The sequence below is a fragment of the Callorhinus ursinus genome, unplaced genomic scaffold (assembly GCF_003265705.2).
Source record: "Callorhinus ursinus isolate GAN/ISIS: 27379988/994484 unplaced genomic scaffold, GSC_fseal_2.0 scaffold65, whole genome shotgun sequence".
NCBI lineage: Eukaryota > Metazoa > Chordata > Mammalia > Carnivora > Otariidae > Callorhinus > Callorhinus ursinus.
Genome location: NW_027397127.1, coordinates 3,795,100 through 3,803,281, shown reverse-complemented (window position 1 = coordinate 3,803,281; position 8,182 = coordinate 3,795,100).

The window sequence follows — 8,182 nt, the reverse complement described above, 5'->3', positions numbered from 1 at the left end:
GAAGCCACAGGTTACTTCTGGCCCAGGGCAGAGAGAAGGGAGCATGAAGAGGGAAGGGAGTGGAGTTTGATTCCAAGGCAGTTAGTTGTAGGAAGCCTAATTTCCAGCAAGGGGGCCCTGGCGATTCTGCCTGGCCCTGTGAGGCGAAAAGCAGAGCGAGTAAGTATCTGCTCTGAAAGGCCAAGAGGCTTTGGGGGCTACTTCAGGGGAATACCTGTAAAAGACTCTGCTGCATCCCCGTCAAGGCCCCGTTCCCTGAGACATTCACTGGCACACAGTCCCAGGGATGCCATTCCCAAGTGGTTTTGTTTGTTTCAATTTTCACAACCTGTGAAGACTCATCATCTCATTCCCTCCCCAGCTCGCCTGACCAATGTGGTGTCAACCTTTTGACCCGAAATGATCACTCTCGGGCCCCTATCCCTGTGCCAACCTTCCTTCTGGCTAGTTGACTGACAGGAGGGAGGGAGGGGGGGGAGAGGGAGAGAGGGAGTGGGAAGGAGGGAGGAAGGGAGAGAGGGAGAGAGAGGGAACAAGTGAGCAAGGACTCCAAGAAGGAAAGAAAGTGTGCTTCTCTCTACTCACTGGCCCCGTACCATGATATTTTCATGAGACAGAGCTGAGCAATTCTGTGACTCCGGTCTCTGAGACCTCCCTCTTGGCTTTTCCCTATAACTCCCTCTGTGCCTTTTCCTCCTCTATGCCTAATGGAAACTGAGCTAGAGGTAGGGGGCAATACAAAACACCAAAGCCCAGGAGAATCAGGGCTTTAAATAGTGGCACCCAGTTTGGTAATTGAGTGACAGATTTCTCAAGCAAGTATCCCCCATGTTGTGGGATTTGGGCTTTGAAACCAAGCGGGGGGGGGCGGTGTTTTTTCTGGGGTCATCTTCTTCAGCTGTCTTTTCTACCTTCCTAATTTTCAAATGAGTAGGGAATCATAGAATCTGAGAAGCTCTGTAAAGCAGCTTGTTCCAAGTTTGAGCACCCCCCCCCGATCGTTAAAAACGTATTCCTTTGAGCAAAAATCAGCTTCACACAAACTGTTTCTAATTCCTCTCTCACATGACAGACGCCTACAATATTTGTCATGTCACCCCAAGCCTTCTGTCCTCCTAAATAGCCTCAGTTCACTTAAGCCATGCTTAATGGGACACAGTTTCCAGATCTTGGCCATTCTGGTTGTCTTCTGAGCAGATCCTGTAGCTCAATTAAATCTGTCTTCCGGGGCGCCTGGGTGGCTCAGTCGTTAAGCGTCTGCCTTCGGCTCAGGTTGTGATCCCGGTGTCCTGGGATTGAGCCCCGCATCGGGCCCCCTGCCCGGGGGGGGGGGGGGGGGAGCCTGCTTCTCCCTCTCCCTCTCCCCCTGCTTCCCTGCTTGTGTTGCCTCTCTCGCTGTGTCTCTCTTTCTCTCTCAACTCTCTCTGTCAAAGAAATAAATAAAATCTTAAAAGAATCTGTCTTCTGTGTCTTGTATGAACTACTATTATTTGCCTGATTCTGTGCTTATACAACTGACTTTTATTTTAACCTAGATGCTGGGCTTTACATGCATTCCCAAGAACCATCGCCTTGTTTACTTTTTATTTCAGTGTATCCCTTGGAATTTTATTTAGATCTTGAGTCTTTCATGTAAAACATATTGTCTATATCACTGTTTCTCAACCTTTTTTTCATGATAACACCTCTAAAGGGCCTTTTAAGACATTATTTTCTAATATTTCCATGGGATTTTCATAGCACAGATGTGCTGTGCTTATGTTTATGTACTCTATGCATATCTGTGCCCTATATATAAAAAAAAATTTTTTTCCACTCCCCAAGAAGCAGTTTTTGCCCTCTTGGGGGCGCTGTCACCTCCACTGACAGTGCACACTCTCTATCAGGAAGATTCTTTTATCAGCATATTTGATCAACCAGACTAATACAATTATTGAAGAGATCGAGTCCAGGACTGAACATTGCACCGTAACCCTGGCGTCCTCCCCTTCTTAACAAGCACTTTTAATAAGATTGTCCAAACTTGAAGCAGCCCACATTGCTTCTGCTCCGACCCAGCTCCTATTTTCCCATCTTCTCCACGAGGATATCATAAGACTTTCTCAAATGTCTCGCTGAAATTCAAATACATTACGCTACAGTATGCCCTTCGTCTACCCTTTTAGATACCCATTCAAAAAAGGAAATGGGTTTAGTGAAGCATGACTTGCTTTTAGTGAGTTCATGCTTACCCCTAGTGATTTCCGCTCCCTTTCTAAAGCCTTAAAAATCACCTGCTTAATAGTGCATTCTATACTTTTGCCAAAGACCAATGCCATGCTCACTGATCTGCAGTTTCCAGGATCAACATCTTGAGCCCTGAAGCACCACTCCCCCCTTTACTGAAAATCACAACGTTTGCCTGCCTCTCTGCCTCTCTCACCTCTTCCCTTTGCCATAATTTCTCAAAGGTTAGTAAGACTGGCTCTGGGATCACATCTGCACATTCTCTTAGTAGCCTCGGATGTAATTTGTCTGGGCCTGGAAACTTGAACTCATTGAAGGCAACTAAGTACTCCCTTATTATCTCCTCATCTATCTCGGCTGTAATTCTCTTTCCAGTTCAAAGATCATGCTCCTGGATGGAGAGGTTAAGTAACTTGCCCACAGTCGCACACCTAGTAAATTGGCCGAGCTGGAATTTAAATCCTGCTCTGATTCTAAAGTCTGGCTCTTAACCAGCATGCTAAGTAGCTTTCGAGGACCAAATGAGTGGTATGGCCCATAGGTGCTATATGAGTTCCAAAGTGGGAGAGAGCAAGCCTCCTCAGCACAAGCTTAGTAAAAGAGGTGAAATTTGAGCTGGCTCTTGAAGAATGAGTAGGATTTGAATAGGAAGAAGGGAGCAATGTGCGCATCTGTGGTAGGATGATAAGAGGAAATTGATAGCATCCCAGGCAGGGGAAATAATAAAGAATAGTTACCGAGTGTCTTGCCTCATAGTGCGCTTGGTTGATCGTTATGAACGCTAAGAGACCACAAAAGGTCAAGAGATCGCCAGCGTGTTCCTTCTTTCCCCGAGGAAGTAGCCATTCCTTCAAGCTCTGTGCTTACTAGTTGTATACCCTTGGGCAAGGCCCAGTCCCCCTGAGCCTTGCTTTCCTGCTCCAGAAAATGGGAATAATGGTAGGCCTACTTTAGAGGGTTGTTGTGAGGATTCCATCAGCTAGTTAATGCATGTGAAGTACTTAGAACACTGCCTGGCGTATGGTTGGGACTCAACGAATACTTAATGCTGTCATTATTATTATTATCATTATCATTATTATTACTGAGGTTCATTTTTCATTCAACAAACATTTACTGAGCTCCTACTGTATGCTGGATCCGATGTTAGATCCTGGGGTCATAACGGTGAACAATAAGAAACATGATCTCAGCCCTCAGGGAGTTAGAGGTCCACCACCTGTAGATTTTGTGAACGTTTTCTGTCTGTACTATTTTTTTGGGGGGGGTTTCATATTCTGGGTAATGTGGTACATTTTACTTCTTCAGAAGTTTTGACCTCCTTCAAAAGTTTGTGGGGACAGTGGTAAGGAGCCTTTGATCCAGGAGCCCAGGATTTGTGGAGCAAGTTGCTGGCTACTCTCTCCAAAATGCTATAGATTCTGACTAATTCCATTTCAGCATTCACCCAAGTCTTGGGTTCTGCCTTTTTGCATCCTCCAACCACATCCCCAGCCCAATCGTTTCTCTCATCTTGGGCATCTTCCAACCCTAGATTGTAAAATTGAGTTCTGTGATGGGGAAAAGCCAGCTGCGCCCAGTGTGTGTGTGTGCGTGCGTGTGTGCGTGCGTGCGTGTGTGTGTGTGTGTAGCGGCGGAGGGTGGGGGGTGGGGAAGATCATGTTAGTGCAGCGTGGGGCAGTACCATTTGGTTTTGGCCAGCGAGCTGCAGTCCTTGCCTATTCTGACATTACAATCCCCCAAGGCCAGTGAGAGTGTGAACAGAAGCCACAGAAGAGGATGGACTGGCAGCTTCCAAACCAAATAGCCTTGGGCCAGTGTGGGGTGGAGTTCAACCAAGACTTTGGGAGGGGGTAAATTGGACGCCTTCCCTGTTGGCCTGGTTAACACAAAAATATGTTTCACTGGGCTGTCGGCAGGACTTCCTTTAATTAAGGGAAGCAACTCATTTGCCTTGTCAACTAAAGGGCTCTAGTTTCTCAATATTAGTCAAAGGAAACCTCTGTCCCTAAATAAATGGTTACAGTGGTTCCTAATCTCCGACTCTATCAATTTCTACTCCTCTGCTTGGTCACCGAGGCCCTTCCTCCACCGAGGGATGTCATTGTAGCCATTTGCCGTGATTGGTTTCACCACTACTCCTTGGCGCTGGCCTAGTTTGCCTCTGTGGTCCATTTCTTAGGGCCGGCCAGCATTTTCAGGAACGCAACCACCACTGGCTGGTGCTGGGGCAGGAAACTCTGGGCTGGGGAAGTCTGGCTCAGGATGATGCTCTGGACATAGACGCCATCCAAGACTTAAGCCCCCAGAGAACTGAGCATTAGGTAGCTACTCAAGTGAGAGTAGGCAAGGTCACAAACAGAAGGCAAGGCGAGGAGTCAGGAACTGAGGTGATCCAGAACTCACAGGGGTGTTGAATGCATGGCATGATTCAATCGTACTCCCACGTTTTTACTCGAAATGTCCGCCGGCTCAGACTGTCTTTTCCAACCCCTCCGTCCACCCAGGTCTTGCTTATCTTTTGATTCTCCAGCCTTACTTTCTCCGCGATGCCTCCTTCCTCCCTCACAGACTGCTCAGCAACCACCGAATAACCGTCTCGTTTGGGGTCAGCGTCATATCACGCGGGATTCTAGTTGATCACTGTCCAACTGTTTCATGTGTACACTTGAGTTTTCTCAAACTGCGAACTCGTTGAGGGCAGCAGCTCTGCCTTTTGCGCACTTGCTGGTGTGAAACACCGGACAGGAAACCGTTGTCGGTGGGGTCCGGAGACGTTCCAAATGGGAGTCAGTCACAATCTAGCAGGAGCCCCCGGGATGGGTCCATCACACCCTCACACAAAGTGCTTAGAGAATCAAGTAGAACTGTCTTCTGGGATTTCAAAACTTGAGACACAGGGGAGGTCTGAAGGAAATGATAGCATCTCTTTGTCAGAGCTACACATCCATAAACAGCCCTTTAAGTGCTGGGAAAGCTTATAGAATTAGAACAAAAAGGGCGGAGACAGCCTTGAGCTGTCCCTGAGCCCGAGAGTGAAGTAAAGTTTGAGAGGGGGTTGGAAACAAACAGAACTATGAGGCATTTCCAACATGGGGGGAAAGGAATCTTTTTCAATCCCAGGAAAATGTCATTCATCTGGCCTCCGCTAATTTAGGATTTTTGAAAAAAAAAATTGAACTAAGGGAGGCTGTAGCTTGTTATGGCCAGATCTTGAAAGAAAAGAGCTGCTAAACTAATTAAGCCCTCCTCGATGTTGGAAGAGGGAGTGGGGGATGGGACGAGGTCTTGTTTGACATAGTTAAAAGGAGTTTTCCCAGTTCCCTCCGAGAGCTCTTTAGAAGTCTCATTAAGCTAATTATAAGCCCCAGTTGTAGAGTCATTCTTCTCCTGTTTTTCCCTTGTTGTAAATACTTGTGAGTATTAAAACTGCATTTAGAAAAACGACAATTTCGACTTTTCGCTGTGTTAGAGCCATTCCCCCTCCTCAGCTGGTGCCAAGAAAGAACAGACTGGAAGCTTCCCTGAGCTATCTCATTTAATCTTCACAAAAACAAGGGATTGTTCTTCCAGGTTAGCAGAGGTAGGGGAGATGCTGGGTGGAGGGTGGGGTGATGGTGGCGGGGTGTTAAGTATCCAGCTTCAGGCCACACAGGAAAGAAAGAATGGAGCCCTGTTTTGTTGTTTTGTTTTGTTTTGAAACAACAATTCTTAACCCTAAAGTCCTCTAGCTTTCTCTGGGACGGTGTTGCCTCTAAAATTGAAAACATCCATCCGACTGATAGGGAATTTGAAGACTTTTCTGGATACATCTTGCTTTATTAACCCATTTCAATGGCCACAAATTCATGGGAAGAACACACGGGCAGAAACAGAGGTGATGCTGTGATGGCAAGACCTGCAACCAGCCCACATGTGCTAAGTTCAGAAATAGAGACCAGACCAGTGTGTGCCACAGGTGGGGAAGGGGGTCGCAGGAGGGAGGCGGGCGCGGTTTTGAAAGGATCCTACCGCAAAGGGTCCTTGAGGTGACAGCACTGCTCAGAATCTTGACCGTGGTGGTGGATGCGTGAACCCACACGTGATAAAATTGTATAGAAGAAATCCATACACAGATGAGCTTAAGCAAAACGAGAATCTGAATAAGATTGGTGGATTGGATCCATATCAATATCCTTGTTGGGATACACTAGAGTTTTGCAAAATGGTCCCTTTGGGGGAGACTGGGGAAATGATCAACAGGATCTCTCTGTACTACTTCTTCTGACTGCAGGGGAATCAACAATTCTCTCGAGTATTTCAATATAAAAAAAAGAGAGGATGTGTAGGGGCAAGGTTAGTAGGTACATCAAATATATTCTCTCTAATCACACAGCAATCGCTTTTGGAGACGAAGTTGCAGTGACCCTGGTAGATCAGAGCAGTGCAGCCAACACTTGGAGGTGGTGGGTCTCTCAGCTCAGGGAGAAAGTTCACACGGGTCGCTGAGCCTGACAGAGGGCAAAAGAATGGGAGTGTGGTGTGAAATTCGAAGGAGCGGATTTCACGCTTGGAGGCCTCTCATTCAAGGCCATAACTTTGCAGGTTCCTCTGCTCTTTTCTGGGAGACTGAACCCTGCTCCCAGAGACCTGCTGACAATGGACCTCGGCTAGAAACGGCTACATAGTTTGGGAGGCCCGGTGCTAAATGAAAATGAGGGGCCTCTTGTTCCAAACGTACAAGGAATTTCGAGGTGGTGACTGCAAAGCATGAAACCAGGCACTGGGCCTCCCTCAGGGGGGAGGGATTCATGTGACTGCACAAGTCCTGGCCCCAGGGAACATTGCTGCTAAATCTTCACAGGTTCAACATCTAGAGAATTCAGACAAGCACCCCCTTCCGGCCCCTCCCTGCTGACCTGGACTGACGGAGATGACTGAAGCTCAAGTGGCCTTTGGGGACTTATTCATTGTAAAGTCATGGAACTGGGCACTTGGAAAATCCCACTGACTGGTTGGCAGCAGTGCCGTGGCTTAGACCAGATAGAGCAAGAGTCCAGAGGCAGAAGGTGGGCTGGAAAGGCCTGGGTGCCAACTGTCGGAGGGAGGCTGGCCGGTGAGAAGCAGATCAGGCTGGTGGCCATCCCAATGTGTGCGGTGGAGGCAGCTCTCCACTGTGGCCAGGAGGCCTGGGTTCAAACGCCAGCTCTGCTACTCTTGGAGCAATTAATGAATCTCTGGTTGTGTCGGTTTCCTCACCTATAAAATGGACCTCATAGCAATAGTGCTTATCACGCTGAACTGTGAGGACCAGATGAGATCGGGGCTGTGAACACACTCTGAAAGCTCTCATGAGTTCTAGAAGTGTAAGACATGACCATGACACACACATCCCAAAGTCTCTCCTAGCATGTGGCGACTGATTTGATCGAATGTCCAGAATAAGAAATAAGGGTTAAATTCAAGCCCCAGACCTCCGATTCTGGCCAAGATGGAGAAGTCCCGTTCTTCCCTCCCAGGCCCTCCCTCCTACAACTAAAAAACAATGGACTTGACACAATAAACAATCATAGAAAGACTGAAAGGTGGGAAGAAGGCAGACAAGCTAAGGACCTTGGCACCTGAGGAACAACATAGCCTGTGTTCTCTTATTATCTCCCCTATATACCAGAAAGGACACTGCAGGAAACCCCTAACCCAGAACTTCCAACAGGAACAGACCAAAAAAAATTTCAAGAGAGCCTGTTTCCCCCTACCCAAAGGACTAAGAAAATGGTCACCTAACAATAGAACACATTTTTCTTTTTTGGCACTACCCACCCTACTGCCACGAAACACCAATGGAACCACCGTACAGCACTTCCCTGGGGGTTCCGAGGGGCTGAGTTGGGGAGCTGATTTTCCGTGCTCTGCCTGGCAGAAACAATCAGTGCTCCAATGCCCTCCTCAGAGTAGGGCAGTGGTGTGCTGAGTCCCC